Source organism: Pseudophryne corroboree, chromosome 5, assembly GCF_028390025.1.
Source record: "Pseudophryne corroboree isolate aPseCor3 chromosome 5, aPseCor3.hap2, whole genome shotgun sequence".
In the NCBI taxonomy this organism is placed as follows: domain Eukaryota; kingdom Metazoa; phylum Chordata; class Amphibia; order Anura; family Myobatrachidae; genus Pseudophryne; species Pseudophryne corroboree.
In genome coordinates, this window is record NC_086448.1 from 169,899,838 (window position 1) to 169,918,001 (window position 18,164).

Consider the following 18,164-nt stretch of genomic DNA (forward strand, 5'->3'; position numbering starts at 1 on the left):
GAGGAAATTATTTTATATAACAATATATGAAACATTACACAGGGTATTATAAAATAGGTACCAGTTCTAAGGCCAGAAAGTGTCCTGTGGTGCAATAATCCTAATATAATAGTATGTTTATTGTATATGCCTTTGATCTTCTGGATATTTGTTAATAAAATGTTATATATACTGTACATGCTGCTTTGAGTAAAATAAAACTTTTGTTAAGATTTTCAAAAATAAATAATACGAACTATAGAACATATGCAAAACTTGATATTAAAACACAGACAGGTAAATGAATATTAAAATAAGAAAATCTAGAAAATAATAGTGATGCATTTGCTATTAAATGATATAAAATTATTTTCTAAAGTAACAAGCTGTCCAGCAAGATTCTTTACACAAGTTTTTTTTTTATAAACAATTTACTTATATTACATATCATTTCATTATTTTCCATTTTTTATTTGTCATATCAATTTATCTTTGAATAACAAGTGTTGTATGTTATGTACTGTTCACAACAGTTCACGTTATTTTTCTCAGAGCAAAACACAATCACTGCACCTACAGTAATACCTCTGCATGTTACTGGTGAATAGATTCTGGATTACAAAAACATTGCTGAGTATCCTCCACTGTTTCTCCGTCCTCTTCTGAGCGCTGATCATTCTGTAAAATACACAACACAATCATTTTGAGCACCATGCTCCAACTGACAGACACTACTTATATCCTCCTTAATTATTATATTTTTCTTTATATGTACAGTATGCATGCACATTTATATTTGCAGATAATTCAGGATACTTTACAGGCAAGTTGAAGTTGAGTGTTTTCTCTTCATTATAGACCAAACACTGGAGCAACAAACGTCTCACTGTCAGTTCCTAGTTTCCTGGGGGATGGGTCATTAGGTCGACAGTCATTAGGTTGACCACTATTGGTCGACATGCATTAGGTCACATGGTCAATAGGTCAACATGGGGAAGGTTGATATGAGTTTTGTGACTGTTTTTAGTGTTGTTTTCTTTGAAAAGTGACGGGGAACCCCAATTAGTGCACCACGTCCCCTCACATGACTCGCTTTGTTCGCCATGCTTTGGGCAAGGTTACCGTTCGCAATTGTAGTCCACGTGGATCGTAAAGTATGAAAAAGTTCAAAAAATGGGAAAAAATGGGAAAAACTCATGTCAACCTTTTTCCATGACGACCTAGTACATGTCGACCTATTGACCATGTTGACCTATTGACCATGTGACCTAATGCATGTCGACCAATAGTGGTCGACCTAATGACTGTCGACCATTTCCTGTGTTCTATGCTAGTGCTTCTCACTCACTTTCTACCTGGGTACCCCCTGGCAGCCCATTTGTGTAATTTCTACCCACAACATTTGCAAACCAATACATTTTTAATTAATATAATTCCCATTAGATAAAAATACACATGTAAATAATTTATTGTACATCATTCGCTAAATATGTTAAATTAACAGATTAGAGGAGAAGCAGTGATAAAAGTGGAGAAGTGAGCCAGTGAAGAAGTTCCCATGGCAACCAATCAGCTGCTCTGTATTCTTTTATAGTATGCAAATTATTAATGTTACCTCAGTGCTGATTGGTTGCTATGGGCAACTTCTCCACTGGCTCACTTCTTCACTTTTATCACTTCTTAGTACATCTCTCCAATAGTCCACATATGCTTTCTGATACAGTGATAGACTCACATACAGTACCTCCCAACTTTATAGCTGGAGAAAGAGGGACTATGCCTCGCTGGGAATAGGGGGTGGGGCCTCTGAAAAGGGGGCACGGCTTCACTGAAGTGCCGTGATCGCAAGGCACGCCCCATTTTCCTCACTAAGGGGGCATGCCCAGCATCTATTAACCGAGTGATAGAGCCTCCCAACTGCACTCCCCCACCCAGGGACACTGCGGCCCGTGGGTGGGACAGCGGGACAGTCCCAAAAAACAGGACTGTCCCACGAAAATCGGGACAGTTGGGAGGTATGGACTTATTTTGTTATCAGGCTTCTACTGTGATGTATGAGGATAGAGATCACTAGAGCACTCCTCTTGTGATGCCACTAAGTATTAACCCCCCTCCTTACACACACACACACACACACACACACACACACACACACACACACACACACACACACACACACAAGCCCGATGATCGCGTGAGTCCCATCTTCATTCTAAGTTCTGATGCAGCAGCTGCAGTATAATCCACACTAGCATTAGTGAGGATCCGAGTGCTGCATCTTAGAATGCAGCCTCCGATCACCATAACGACTTTCAATACGTGATGGTTACAGGCACCAGGCAGCCTACGTAAGCTGTAGTTTTCTCAGCCTGGCTATAGCAATCGGACACCGGAGTCCAGGAATTTTGCGATTTGAAGATGCAGACCCTGGACCCATCACTCCTTCAAAACCGGAGGTAACACTCCACTGTTTGAAGAAAATTCTGTGTGCTGAGCCCGCTCTGCCCTCCAAGCACAGCTGCGGCTGACAGGGGGCTGCGAGCAACATCACAAGACCTGTCCTGCACATGTGCAGAACGGGTCTTGTGCCTGCACAGACCCCCAAACATTGTATTCTTAAATATGAATCAGGCCCTTGGTGCAGGATTCTGGGCTCCTTTAGATCCAGCTGTAACCTACTAGAATTCCTTCCTTTGCTTCAGGTTCCCCTTGTTACAGATTAGGTTTCATTCTGTGTCACTATATGTATGGAGTTCCTCTGTAGCCTTGCTGGCTAAACAATTTTGGACATAGCAGACTTTCATGATTGTTTTACTTTAAATATAGTGGATATGTTTTTTTTTCTCCCTGCTGTAACATTCTGCTCAGGGTTGTATGGTTCTGTTGTCTAGAGTACAATTATGTTCTTCTCAAGATTGATTGAGCCTTACCACTCGGTTATGCAGTGCGCTTATCTGCACATAGCGAGCCTGATTCTGAGTTCCACTCAATTCCAAATGCAGACAGATCGCACATTTTTTTCCTTTTTTTAGTCAAACTGCTCTAGTGCTGCGAGCTGCATGGGCATCTTACAGTAAGATTATGGGGGATATGTACTAAGCAGTAATACTAAGCAGTGATAAAAGTGGAGAAGTTGCCCTTGGCAAGCAATCAGTTGCTCTGTATATGTTTACAGTATGCAAATTATAAATGTTACATTAATGCTGATTAGTTGCCATGGGTAACTTCTGCACTTGCTCACTTCTCCACTTTTATCACTGCTTAGTACATGTTACCCTATGATGAGTAGTAATTTATGAGTAGTACATATCTTGTACGCTTCTCACTTGCGGCTAGATGGGTGTTACTGGGTGGTAAATGGTAATAGGGCTTTCATGCATATAATAATAGACTGCAGTCATGAGAACACAGTTATGTTCCTATTATCCTGAGCTGTGTGTATGCAGAGATTGGTGAGATACAGTCCGATCTCCTGCACCCAGGCTAGGACCGGTGACACTGCTAATGACAGCTGCATAGATGTATCCGACTGAGAATACTGGCAGAGGTGGGCATGGAGCTTCTGATTGCAGGAACCAGATGGACCTGCAATTTTTCATGTCATTTCAGAGCTGAATCTTAGTCAGTTTCCTTATCATTTCCGGTTCCTATGTCCTAGGCACTGGTGCCATATATGGCTGCGGTTCATATGTCACTCCTGTTTGGCAGTGATGACAGCTTCTATTGCACCTCTGCTGCTGCAATTAGTGCGTTTTCATCCTGTAAGTGTATGGCTCCCTTTTGTGATGATGCAGCTGTCATCCCTGAAGGTCACAACATTACTTTGAAGACTGGGCACTTGTAATTATCTGGTATCCTTGTGGAGAGCATGGGGGAGACTGGGCAGTGAAGGTCTGATGATGCTGATGTACAAGTGTTCTAAGTCTCAATACCTAAAGTGCTATCATGCTGTAACATTGCATGTTCTTCTACCGATTATTTTCTGTCTCCAGCTGATTCATTCTAGATGTATAAACTCACATTATAATATAAAAATACATGGTTTGCTCTGGTGCTGAGGTAAATTCTTCCTTTTTGATTCTTTGACAGTTCTTGATGCTTATTTACATATAAATAAAAAATGTAAACATACACTAATGCTGTATAGCAAATTATGACAGAGACAGTCCACCCTTGTGAGCTGCACACATTAATGTATTTCAATGTGCATCAAATACCTAATAGAAAAGATATACAGACTCCCAGCACAGAATCCTCCTATGATAAACTGCTTGCTGGTCCCCTGATGATATATCACACTATTATCAAATATCATGTACTGTATATGGAGGGCCTATTTCATGGGACTGGCCCGGCATTGTGCTTTTTTTTTCCAGTTTGCAGAAGGATTGGGAGGTATGACCCCCCCCCCTCTCCCCCCCCCCCCCCCCTCCATTGCCCCATCTCTATTCTGCAACCTCTCAATATTGAGTGATATGCAAAGCAAGTGATGCAAGTGTGTACTGTGGCCACAGAGCTATATACACATCTGGGGTTACACCGTCTTCTGCTTAGTTACCTCAATTCAGTTGAATACAGAAAAGCTCTGTTTGAAATAGCAGTCTGTCACCAGAGAACTGCTGTAGTATGTCCACAGGCTGATCATGTTAGTAGTCTCGCTGTACAAACAGACATTACCAACCCGGATTATCTTGTGCAAAAGCTAAGCTACCTGCAAAATTGCCAATTGTAAAATCAGGACACCATAGACAACACCCAAAATTCAACCAAATACGTCCATGCCTGTGGCAATCTTAAAAATGTGGATTCTTGGCTGTGTTGATGCATAGGGCTGAATAAGCCAGAGTAATGTTAGTGTGGGTAACCTTTAAGATGTTAGTGGTATCCCTTTTATATGTTACTTTGGTGATGAGGTTGTGGGCAGGGATTTTGCAGGGCCATAAGCGTGATCCTCAACAATCACTCCTCCTCTTGCCCACTCATAATAGCCCTCCCTCCTTCTCCTTTTTTGGCTATTGTGTTTACATGAGTTGTTAGTTGACAGAATTGTTACATGCAATAGCACTTATATGTTAATGCAGTAGAAGGTGTCACACCTCCTGTTTGTATTAGTGAACTAAGCTGCATCCTAGGATGAAACATTGAGTTATCTGTGACAGCATTGGCCTAACTGCGTGACCCATGGGGTCACTCAAGCTGGCCACAAAGGGCCACCGCAGGTCCTACCAGGAGGCCAGGAAATACCATCCTCTGATGCAGATCCTGGCCTCATCCCTCCACCATGATAGTCGACGCCAGCTCCCTGCCTCCAAATGGCATCAGCCTATCAATCACTGACAGACCAATGTCGCAGACACGTACTACACATGCACTGTACGGGTCCGGCGCATGCGCAAAGTACCAAACTTCATTACCTTGCGCTATGCACAGCAATGCCATCCACATCTGAATAAGGCCCTGGGTGTGCTCTTCTCAGCCAATGATATACGATCATTGTCCTGTCAGGGAATGTGATACCACCCACCCAGGTGTGTCTAATCTCGGAGAGTTTGGAATGCATGACTGTCTTGTTTTATGTTGTCCGTTCCTGTTGTGCACCACCATACTAATGTTAACCATTTGAAAGAAACGTACTTAATTGTCAAAGAAAATTTGACCACATTTTCAGCCAACTCCTTTTGTCTGTGTTTTATTTCAGTAGATAAGTTTGTTGCATGTCTTAAGGCAGAGGTCCTCAAACTCGGTCCTCGGGAGCCCACACAGTGCATGTTTTGCAGGTAACCCAGCAGGTGCACAGGTGTATTAATTACTCACTGACACATTTTAAAAGGTCCACAGGTGGAGCTAATTATTTCACTTGCGATTCTGTTAGGAGACCTGCAAAACATGCACTGTGTGGGCCCCCGAGGACCGAGTTTGAGGACCTCTGTCTTAAGGAGTAGTGCTTTATTAATATTAGAGATGAGCGGGTTCGGTTCTCTGAGAACCGAACCCCCCCGAACTTCACTACCCGAGCCGGATCCGAGCCCGGCTCGGGTTTTTCCGCCTGACTCGGAAACCAGAACGAGGCAAAACGTCATCATCCCGCTGTCGGATTCTCGCAGGTTTTGGAAACCATAAAAGGAGCCGCACGTCACCGCCATTTTCACTCTGGCATTGGAAAATTCAGCTAGAGAATGTGTCTCCATCCTCAGTGTCTGTGCGGAAGGGAAAGTGGGGTGGCGATTCCAGTGCTATCTTGATCTGCTCAGTCCAGTGTAGTGTCTTATGCTGCATCAGTCCAGTCATAGTGGTGGTGTCCTCTGCTGCCATATGTCCAGTGTAGCTGCATAAGTCCAGTGCAGTGGTGCTTTGTTGTCCTGCATCAGTACAGTGGTAGTGTCTTGTCCTGCATCAGTCCAGTCACAGTGGTGGTGTCCTCTGCTGCCATATGTCCAGTGCTGCTGTATAAGTCCAGTCCAGTGGTGGTGTGTTGTGCTGCATCAGTCCAGTGGTGGTGTGTTGTGCTGCATCAGTCCAGTCACAGTGGTGGTGTCCTCTTCTGCCATATGTCCAGTGCTGCTTTATTAGTCCAGTCCATTGCAGTGGTGCTGTGTTATCCTGCATCAGTCCAGTGATGGTGTCCATGTGCTGATGTATAAGTCCAGAGGTACTGCTGTATATATGTCCAGTGATTCTGTTGTATATGTCCAGTGATACTGCCGTATAAGTCCAATGATACTGCCGTATAAGTCCAGTGATACTGCCGTATAAATCCACTGGTACTGGCGTATAAATCCAGTCCAGTGATACTGCCATATAAGTCCAGTGATACTGCCATATATGGCCAGTGGTACTGACGTATAAATCCAGTGACACTGCCATATAAGTTCAGTGATACAGCCGTTTAAGTCCAGTGATACTGACGTATAAATCCAGTGGTACTGGCGTATAAATAAAGTCCAGTGGTACTGCCGTATAATTCCAGTGATTATGCCGTATATGTCCAGTGGTACTGCCGTATAAATCCAGTGGTACTGCCGTATAAATCCAGTCCAGTGATACTGCTGTATATGTCCAGTGGTACTGCCATATAATTCCAGTGGTACTGCCGTATAAATCCAGTCCAGTGATACTGGTGTATAAGTCCAATGATAAATCCAGTGGTACTGCCTTATAAATCCAGTCCAGTGATACTGCCGTATATGTCCGGTGATACTGCCGTATATGTCCAGTGGCATTGCCGTATATGTCCAGTGGCACTGCCGTATAAATCCAGTCTAGTGATACTGCCGCATATGTCCAGTGGTACTGCCATATAATTCCAGTGATACTGCCATATATGTCCAGTGCTACTGCCGTATAAATCCAGTGGTACTAGCGTATAAATCCAGTCCAGTGATACTGCCGTATAAGTCCAGTGGGACTGCTGCATATATCCAGTGATACTGTCATATATGTCCAGTGGTAACATAGAAACATAGAAACATAGAATTTGTCGGCAGATAAGAACCACTTGGCCCATCTAGTCTGCCCCTTTTTTTTTTTTTTATATTATTTTTTATCTCTAACCTTATTTGATCCTTATTTCTTTGTAAGGATATCCTTATGTCTATCCCATGCATGTTTAAATTGCTCTACTGTCTTAGCCTCTACCACCTCTGATGGGAGGCTATTCCACTTGTCCACTACCATTTCTGTGAAATAATTTTTCCGCAAATTTCCCCTGAACCTCCCCCCCTCCAGTCTCAGTGCATGTCCTCGTGTCCTTTTGCTTCTCTTCATTTGGAGAATGTTTCCCTCCTGGACTTTGTTAAAACCCTTGATATATTTGAAAGTTTCTATCATGTCCCCCCTTTCCCTTCTCTGCTCCAAACTATACATATTGAGATTTCTTAGTCTTTCTGGGTATGTTTTGTGATGTAGGCCATGCACCATTTTAGTTGCCCTCCTTTGTACAGTTTCTAATGTATTAATATCCTTTTGAAGATATGGCCTCCAGAACTGAATACAGTATTCTAGATGAGGCCGTACCAATGACCTATACAGTGGCATTATTACTTCTTTCTTTCTGCTGCTGATTCCTCTCCCAATGCAGCCAAGCATCTGACTAGCCTTCCTCATTGCCTTGTTACATTGCTTACCTGCCTTTAAGTCATCTGAAATAGTAACTCCTAGATCCCTTTCCTCCTCAGTAGTTTCCAGTATAGTGCCATTAATACTGTATTTAGCTTTAGGATTTTTGAGACCCAAGTGCATGATTTTGCATTTTTTGGCATTAAACTGTAATTGCCAGACTCTTGACCATTCCTCTAGTCTACCTAGATCCTCAATCATTTGTTTTACCCCACCTGGTGTGTCTACCCTGTTGCATACCTTTGTGTCATCTGCAAAAAGGCATACTTTCCCTTTAATGCCATTTGCAATGTCACCAATAAATATATTAAAAAGCACTGGTCCAAGTACAGATCCCTGGGGTACTCCACTGGTAACATTTCCCTCCTGTGAATGCACTCCATTTACCACAACTCTCTGTTTTCTATCCTTCAACCAAGATCTTATCCATTCAATAGTCCTAATATCCAATCCCAAACTTTCAAGTTTATTTAGCAGTCTGCGATGTGGAACTGTGTCAAAAGCCTTACTAAAGTCTAGATAAGCTATATCCATGGCTCCACCTTTATCCATCACTTTAGTCACACAATCAAAAAAGTCAATAAGATTTGTTTGACATGATCTCCCCCCAGTGAATCCATGCTGTTTGGGATCCAGTAAATTGCCGGATTTGAGATAATCTACAACTCTTTCTTTTAAGAGTGTTTCCATCAATTTCCCTACTACTGATGTAAGACTCACTGGTCTGTAGTTGTTTGCCTCTTCCTTGCTTCCACTTTTGTGCAGTGGGACTACGTTTGCTCTTTTCCAGTCCCCTGGAATTACCCCTGTAGCTAATGACTGGTTGAATAATTCTGTCAATGGTGCTACCAGCACCTCTTTAAGTTCTTTTAGTATCCTTGGATGTATCCCATCTGGCCCCATAGATTTGTCCACTTTCAGCTTTGAGAGTTCTGTTAGGACCTTCTCCTCTGTAAATGTACTTGTTTCATTTTCCTGAATATCCCTGCAACTTAACTGTGGCCCCTTCCCCTCTCTTTCAGTAGTAAATACTGAGCAAAAATAATCATTAAGATGATCTGCTATTAAATTGTCTCCTTCAACAAGACTCCCAGTGTCCGTCTTTAGTTTTATAATTCCGCCTTTTGTTTTTCTCTTTTCGCTTATATACCTAAAAAAAGTTTTGCCTCCTTTACCCACTGACTGGGCCATTTTCTCCTCAGCTTGTGCCTTTGCACATCTGATTACCTTCTTTGTCTCCTTCTGTCTAACAAGATATATCTTTTTGTCTTCATTATTTTGTGTCTGGTTATATTTCCTAAAAGCCATCTTTTTTGCTCTCACAATATTTGCTACTTCTTTTGCAAACCACACTGGCTTCCTTTTCCTTGTGTTTTTCCTAACAGTTTTGATACAAAGGTCTGTTGCCTTCAATATTGCACATTTGAATGTTTCCCACCTCTCCTGCACTGTTTCCAAGTTCCTCCACTCTGCCAAAGAATCGCTTACACATTTTCCCATCCCTACAAAATCAGCCTTCCTAAAATCCAACACCTTTGTTTTTGTATGGGACGAGTCAGTCTCTGTCTTAATGCTGAACCATACTGCTTGATGATCACTGGATCCCAGGTTTTCACCCACTTTTACGTCCGATAATCTGTCTCCATTTGTAAGTATTAAGTCTAATATTGCGTCTTTCCGAGTGGGCTCCCTCACAAATTGGTGGAGGGATGCTCCCTGAAGAGAATTTAAAATGTTCCTACTTCTAGTGGAACTAGCAACAGACACCTCCCAGTTTACATCAGGAAGATTAAAGTCTCCCATGATTATTACCTCTCCTTTTAATGCCATTTTAGTTATGTCCTGCAATAGGTTCTTGTCAAGTTCCTCTTCCTGACCTGGTGGCCTGTATATCACGCCAATACGAATAATCAACTTTTCCCCTGTTTCTATGGTCACCCAAAGGGCCTCAGTTTTTTCTTCAATACTTTGTATTAATGTAGTATTTATGGTATTTTTTACATACATTGCTACCCCTCCTCCGATTTTTCCAATTCTGTCCTTCCTAAATAAAGTATATCCCGGTATAGCTATGTCCCAGTCATGATTTTCATTGTACCATGACTCTGTAATTGCCACAATGTCTAGATCATCCCTTGTCATTATTGCAGTTAGTTCTGGGATTTTATTTCCTAAGCTCCTAGCATTTGCACACATAGCTTTTAGAGTTTTGTTTGTGCTTTTTCTGTTCCTAGCTATGTTCTTCTCTCTGCCTATTTTTATTTGGTTTTGATCTGAATTATCTTCTGTTGCTGTGGATATGCTTCCTATTCCCTTTGCCTGCAGAAACAATACCTCTGTGTTGGGGGAGCAGATTTCTTTATTCCTGTTTGGTTCACTGCCCCCCTTTGTTAGTTTAAATAGTTCTTGATGAAGCATCCAAACTGTTCAGTTAGTATTCTCGTTCCCCTTGAAGATGGGTGCAGGCTGTCACTTTTGTATAAGCTCCTATCTTGCCAGATGGTGTGACTATGGTACTGCCATATAATTCCAGTGATACTGCCATATATGTCCAGTTATTCTGCCGTATATGTCCAGTGGTACTGCCGTATAAATCCAGTGATATTGCCGTATATGTCCAGTGGTACTGCCATATAATTCCAGTGATACTGCCGTATATGTCCAGTGGTACTGCCGTATAAAATAAATCCAGTGGTACTGGCGTATAAATCCAGTCCAGTGATACTGCTGTATATGTCCAGTGATACTGCCGTATATGTCCAGTGGTACTGTCATATATGTCCAGTGCTACTGCCATATAAATCCAGTCCAGTGATACTGCTGTATGTGTCTAGTGGTACTGCCAAATAATTCCAGTGATACTGCCGTATATGTCCAGTGGACTGCCGTATAAATCTAGTGGTACTGGACTGGTGTATATATCCAGTCCAGTGATACTGCCATATATGTCCAGTGACACTGCCGTATAATTCCAGTGATACTGCTGTATAATTCCAGTGGTACTGGTGTATAAGTCCAGTGGTACTGCCGTTTAAATCCAGTCCAGTGATACTGCCATATAATTCCAGTGATACTGGCGTATAAGTCCAGTGGTACTGCTGTAAAAATCCAGTCCAGTGATACTGCCATATAATTCCAGTGATACTGGCGTATAAGTCCAGTGATACTGGCGTATAAGTCCAGTGATACTGCCATAAAAATCCAGTCCAGTGGTACTGCTGTATAATTCCAGTAATACTGTCGTATAAGTCCAGTGATACTGCCGTATATTTCCAGTGTTATTGGCATATAAGTCCAGTGGTACTGCCGTAAAAATCCAGTTAAGTGGTACTGCCATATAATTACAGTGATACTGCCGTATAAATCCAGTCCAATGATACTAACGTATAAGTCCAGTGATACTGCTGTATAAATCCAGTCCAGTGGTACTACCGTATAAGTCCAGCGGTACTGCCATATAATTCCAGTGATGCTGCCGTATAATTCTAGTGATACTGCCGTATAATTCCAGTGGTACTAGCGTATAAGTCCAGTGGTATTGTGTTATATAACTCCAGAAAAATAATGGAGAACAAAAATTTGGAGGATAAAATAGGGATCACTTCCTCCTAGTGCTAAATCTGCTGTCACTAGTCATGACATAGACGATGAAATGTCATCAACGTCGTCTGCCAAGGCCGATGCCCAATGTGATAGTAGAGGGTATGTAAAATCCAAATAGCCAAATTTCAGCAAAAAGAGACAAAAAAATAAATTTAAGTGGTCTGAGGGGAAACGTAAACTTGCCAAGATGCCATTTACGACACGCAGCTTCACATAATGATGGAAGCCCTCATCCTCCCGCTAGAAAAATGATGGGGGTCATTCCGAGTTGTTCGCTCGTTGACTAATTTTCGCTATATTGCAATTAGTCGCTTACTGCGCATGCGCAAGGTTCGCAGAGCGCATGCGCTTAGTTATTTTACACAAAAGTTAGGTATTTTACTAACGGCATAACAAGGTTTTTTCATCGTTCTGGTGATCGTACTGTGATTGACAGGAAGTGGGTGTTTCTGGGCGGAAACTGGCCGTTTTCTGGGAGTGTGCGAAAAAACGCTGGCGTTTCTGGGAAAAACTCGGGAGTGGCTGGAGAAACGGGGGAGTGTCTGGGCGAACGCTGGGTGTGTTTGTGACGTCAAACCAGGAACGAAACTGACTGAACTGATCGCAGTGTAGGAGTAAGTCTGGAGCTACTCAGAAACTGCTAAGAAATTTCTATTCGCAATTCTGCTATGCTAAAATACACTCCCAGAGGGCGGCGGCTTAGCGTGTGCAATGCTGCTAAAAGCAGCTAGCGAGCGAACAACTCGGAATGAGGGCCGATAAGAGTTAAGCTGGCAAAAGCACAGCAAAGAACTGTGCATTCTAAGATGGTATCACAAATCCCCAAGGAGATTCCAAGTGTGTCGGTGGTTGCGATGCCTGACCTTCCCAACACTGGATGGGAAAAAGGTGGCTCCTTCCACCATTTGCACGCTCTCTGCAAGTGCTGAAAGGAGCACCCACAGCCCAGTTTCTGATATTCTAATTGAAGATGTCACAGTTGAAGTACACCAGGATGAGAATATGGGTGTTGCTGGCGCTGAGGAGGAAGTTGACGAGGAGGATTCTGATGATGATGTGGTTTGTTTAAATCAGGCACCGGGGGAGTTGTTGTCCGTGGGATGAATAAACCCATTGTCATGCCTGGGCAAAATACCAAAAAAATCAGGCACCGGGGGAGTTGTTGTCCGTGGGATGAATAAACCCATTGTCATGCCTGGGCAAAATACCAAAAAAGACACCTCTTCGGTGTGGAATTATTTCTCCACAAATCTGGACAACAGGTGTCAAGCCGTGTGTTGCCTTTGTAAATCCGTAATAAGTAAGGGTAAGGACGTTAACCACCTAGGAACATCCTCCCTTATATGTCACCTGCTGCACATTCATCAGAAGTCACTGTCAAGTTCAGAAACTTCGGGTAAGAGCATAAGCAGTCCACTGACACCTAAATCCCTTCTTCCACTTGTACCCAGGCTCCTGCAAGCCACACCACCAACTCCCTCAACGTCAACTTCCTCCTCAGTCAGGAACGTCAGTAGTCCTGCAGGCCATGTCACTGGCAGGACTGAGGAGTCCTCTCCTAACCGGGATTCCTCCGGAGGATCCTTAAGTGGTACACCCACTGCTGCTGCCGCTGCTGTTGTTGCTGCTGGGAGTCGATCGTCATCCCAGAGGGGAAGTCGGAAGACCACTTGTACTACTTCAACTAAGCAATTGACTGTCCAACAGTCCTTTGCTAGGAAGATGAAATATGACAGCAGTAATCCTGCCGCAAAGCGGATAACTGAGGCCTTAACAGATATGTTGTTGTTAGACGTGTATCTGGTATCCGCCATTAGTTCAGTGGGACTTAGAGAACTGATGGAGGTAGTGTGTCCCCGGTACCAAATCCCATCTAGATTCCACTTCACTAGGCAGGCGATACCGAGAATGTACAGAGACGTCAGAAAAAGTGTCCTCAGTGTCCTAAAAAATGCAGTTGTACCAACTGTCCACTTAACCACGGACATGTGGACAAGTGGAACAGGGTAGCCTAAGGACTATATGACTGTGACAGCCCACTGGGTAGATTTATTGTCTCCAAAAGCAACAACAGCAGCGACACCAGTAGCAGCATCTCGCAAACGCCAGCTCATTCCTAGGCAGGCTACGCTATGTATCACCGCTTTCCGTAAGAGGCACACCGCTGACAACCTCTTACAGAAACTGAGGGACATCATCACACAATGGCTTACCCCACTTAGACTCTCCTGGGGATTTGTAATATCGGACAATGCCATCAATATTGGGGGTAATTCTGAGTTGATCGCAGCAGGAACTTTGTTAGCAGTTGGGCAAAACCATGTGCAGTGCAGGGGAGGCAGATATAACATGTGCAGAGAGAGTTAGATTTGGGTGGGTTATTTTGTTTCTGTGCAGGGTAAATACTGGCTGCTTTATTTTTACACTGCAATTTAGATTGCAGATTGAACACACCCCACCCAAATCTAACTCTCTCTGCACATGTTATAGCTGCCTCCCCTGCAAAGCACATGGTTTTGCCCAACTGCTAACAAAGTCCCTGCTACGATCAACTCAGAATTCCCCCCCTTGTGCGTGCATTACATCTGGGCAAATTCCAGCACGTCCCATGTTTCCCCATATAATTAATTTGGTGGTGCAGATTTTTTTGAAAAATTACAGGAGCGTGCAGATGATGCTGACGGTGGCCCAAAAAATTGCGGGCCACTTTTGACATTCAGCCACTGCATGCAAAAGACTGGAGCGCCAGTAAACACTCCTGAACCTCCCCTGCCATCACCTGAAGCAAGAGGTGGTAACGAGGTGGAATTCAACACTCTATATGCTTCAGAGGATGGAGAAGCAGCAAAAGACCATTCAAGCCTATACAGCCACCTATGATATAGGCAAAGGAGGGGGAATGCACCTGACTCAAGCGCAGTGGAGAATGATCTCCGTCTTGTGCAAGGTTCTCCAACCCTTCAAACTTGCCACACGTGAAGTCAGTTCAGACACTGCCAGCTTGAGTCAGGTCATTCCCCTCATAAGGCTTTTGCAGAAGCAGCTGGAGAAATTGAAGGAGGAGCTAAGATGGAGCGATTTCGCTAAGTATGTGGGACTTGTGAATGGAGCCCTTCATTCGAACGTGACCCATCAACAGCTCCTCCTTCATTTTCTCCAGCAACTGGAGCTGTGAGGATAAGATGACCTAGCCCACCCGCTGGCGGTGATGCAGGGCAGTCAGGAGCGAGTGCTGACATCTGGTCCAGAGTGAAGGACCTGCCAACGATTACTGACATGTCTACTGTCACTGCATATGATTCTGTCACCATTGAAAGGATGGTGGAGGATTATATGAGTGACAGCATCCAAGTAGGTTTATCAGACAGTCCGTATGTATACTGGCAGGAAAAAGAGGCAATTTGGATGCCCTTGCACAAACTGGCTTTATTTTACCTAAGTTGCCCTTCCTCCAGTTTGTACTCCGAAAGAGTGTTTAGTGCAGCCGGTAACCTTGTCAGCGATCGGCGTAGGAGGTTACTTCCACAAAATGTGGAGATGATGTTCATCAAAATTAATTATAAATTCCTCCAGGAAGACCTTGACCAACAATTGCCACCAGAAAGTACACAGGGACCTGTGATGGTGGATTCCAGTGGGGACGAATTAATACTCTGTGAGGAGGAGGATGTACACACTGAAAAGGGTGAGGAATCGGAGGATGAGGATGAGTTTGACATCTTGCCTCTGTAGAGCCAGTTTGGGCAAGGAGAGATTGATTGCTTCTTTTTTAGTGGGGGCCCAAAGAAACCACTAATTTCAGCCACAGTCGTGTGACAGACCCTGTAGCAAGGACAATTCCATCTTGCACCTATTTTTCTTCTTTGTATCATGTGCTGTTTGGGAACTAGTTTTTTAAAGTGCTATCCTGTCTGACACTGCCGTACAAGTCCAGGGGTACTGCCGTATAAGTTTAGTCCAGTGGTGCTGTCTTGTGCTGCATCAGTCCAGTGGTGGTGTCTTGTGCTGCCATAAGTCCAGTGGTGGTGTCCTGTGCTGTATATTATTTACTCCAAATAAAAGGGTTATATACATTACTTATATTATTATCCAAATAATTTTTACAGGGTTTGCCCTGTGTGGTGTAGGGGTACGCTTGCCTGTGCTGCATATTATTATAAGGCCAAATAAAAGGGTTATTATTATCCAAATTAATTTTACAGGCTTTGCCGTGTGTGTGTGTGTGTGTGTGTGTGGTTTAGGGTTACACTCTCCTGTGCCACCAATATTGTGCGTGTATTACATCTGGGCAAATTCCAGCACGTCCCATGTTTGTGCCGCACACTTGTGTCACTTAGCTTAGTCATACAGCTACCTCAATGCACCTCTTTTTTTTTCTTTGCATAATGTGCTGTTTGGGTCCTAGTTTTTTTAAGTGACATCCTGTCTACCACTGCAGTGCCACTCCTGGATGGGCCAGGTGTTTGTGCCACACACTTATGTCGCTTAGCTTAGCCATCCAGCGACCTTGGTACACCTCTTTTTTTCTTTGCATCATGTGCTGTTTGGGGCCTGTTTTTTTTTAAGTGCCATCCTGTCTGCCACTGCAGTGCCACTCCTAGATAGGCCAGGTGTTTGTGCTGCACACTTGTGTCGCTTAGCTTAGCCATCCAGCTACCTCATTGCACCACTTTTTCTTCTTTGCCACATGTGCTGTTTGGGACCTGTTTTTTAAATCTGCCATCCTGTCTGACACTGCAGTGCCAATCCTAGATGGGCCAGGTGTTTGTGACGCACACTTGTGTCGCTTAGCTTAGTCATCCAGCCACCCCGGTGCAACCTTTTGGCCTAAAAACAATATTGTGAGGTGTTCAGAATAGAGTGGAAATGAACGTTATTGAGGTTAATAATACCGTAGGATCAAAATGACCCCCAAATTCTGTGATTTTAGCTGTTTTTATGTTTTTTCAAAAATCATCCAAAACACGAGCAAGGAACCAGAACCAAAACCAAAACACGAAAAGTGCTTGCCGCACATCTCTAATTAATATCCACCATCAGTGAGTTTATAGGTTTCTATGGCTACTGTATGTTAATTTGCTGACCTGGAGCATACCCACATAAATTACTAGAAACATTTATGAAACAATTGGTTACACCTGGCTAGGAGGGATGCAGCAATTTTGTGGCATATATTTCAGCGTTGAAGGGGAGATGTACTATGCAATGAAAAGAGTGGAAAAATGAGCCAGTGGAGAAGTTGCCCATGGCAACCAATCAGCATTGAAGTAAAATTTAAAATTTACATATTATAAAATTATACAGAGCAGCTGATTGGTTGCCATGGGCAACTTCTCCACAGTCTTACTTAACTTTTTTCACTGCTTAGTACATCTACCCCTGAGTGTGGTAGTGTGCCCACGAGTAATATGCAATATACTTTTTCACTGTTAAACACACAAGTGAAGATGGACAAGGACTCGTCATACTATAGCTATGGCCAGTGAGGGGAGATGTATTAAGCAGTGATAAAAGTGGAGAAGTGAGCCAATTGAGAAGTTTCCCATGGCAACCAATGAGCTGCTCTGTATACTTTTATATAGTATGCAAATTATAAATGTTATGTCAATGCTGAGTGGTTGTCATGGGCAGCTGACTATTGCAGTGATTTCCAATGTGTTTTCACAGCTATTTATCCAGGGTTCCTCTTGGTATTCTCTCCCTACCTGCAGCTTAATGCTGCCAGCTAGGGGTTCAGGTAATATGTGCATGCACACTGGGACATGACCCAGAGGGCAGGGGCATAGGCTGAATTTTGTGGGCCCCATAACAACATTTTGAAGGGGTCCCTGTCCCAATGCCTCTAGAGAGAGACACCTCTCTGCAGCAGTTGTTCATTTAATTCTCCATAAAAGTGCCCTACTTCATTTTCTGAACCATAGTAGTTCCTGAGTTTATTTTCTGAACCATAGTAGTGTCATTATACCCCATATTAGTGCCCTAGTTTATTTTATAAACAGTTGAAGTGCCCAAGTTCACATTATGTCACATTGTAAGGCTGCCAGTGCAGATTGAGCAACACAGTACCCCCGATACACATTATGACATACAGTGCCCCCAGTTCATATTATGCCACATTACAGTGCCCCAGTTCATATTATATAACATTATAATGCCCTTCAGTTCATTTGATGCCAAATTGCAATGAGCAGGTCCAGGTTTGTAAATAGATATATTGGAGGCACCAAGGCAACAGTTTGTAAGGTCCCCTATATCACATGTAACTTTGACATGGAAGGTGCGTACCTCTCAGCACTGGATCCCATAGCACTGCACTCGCTGCACCTATGGTAGCTACAACCCTGACAGAGCCCCTCTGGCTTCACACGTCCTTCATTGTAGGATATAGTGTAATGCCATCTAAAAATGGCTTTACATAGCGGCAAAAAGTGTAGCATGCAGGGAATATACACCACAGGCTATGAGAC

The 18,164-nt window shown here is 43.3% G+C and overlaps 1 protein-coding gene across 3 annotated transcripts in view; it reads left to right on the plus strand.

Moving 5' to 3' along the window:
- Nucleotides 1–18,164, plus strand: part of DPP6 (dipeptidyl peptidase like 6) — a 1,916,598-nt gene that overhangs the window by 1,553,066 nt on the left and 345,368 nt on the right. The gene's annotated exons all lie outside the window — the stretch shown is intronic.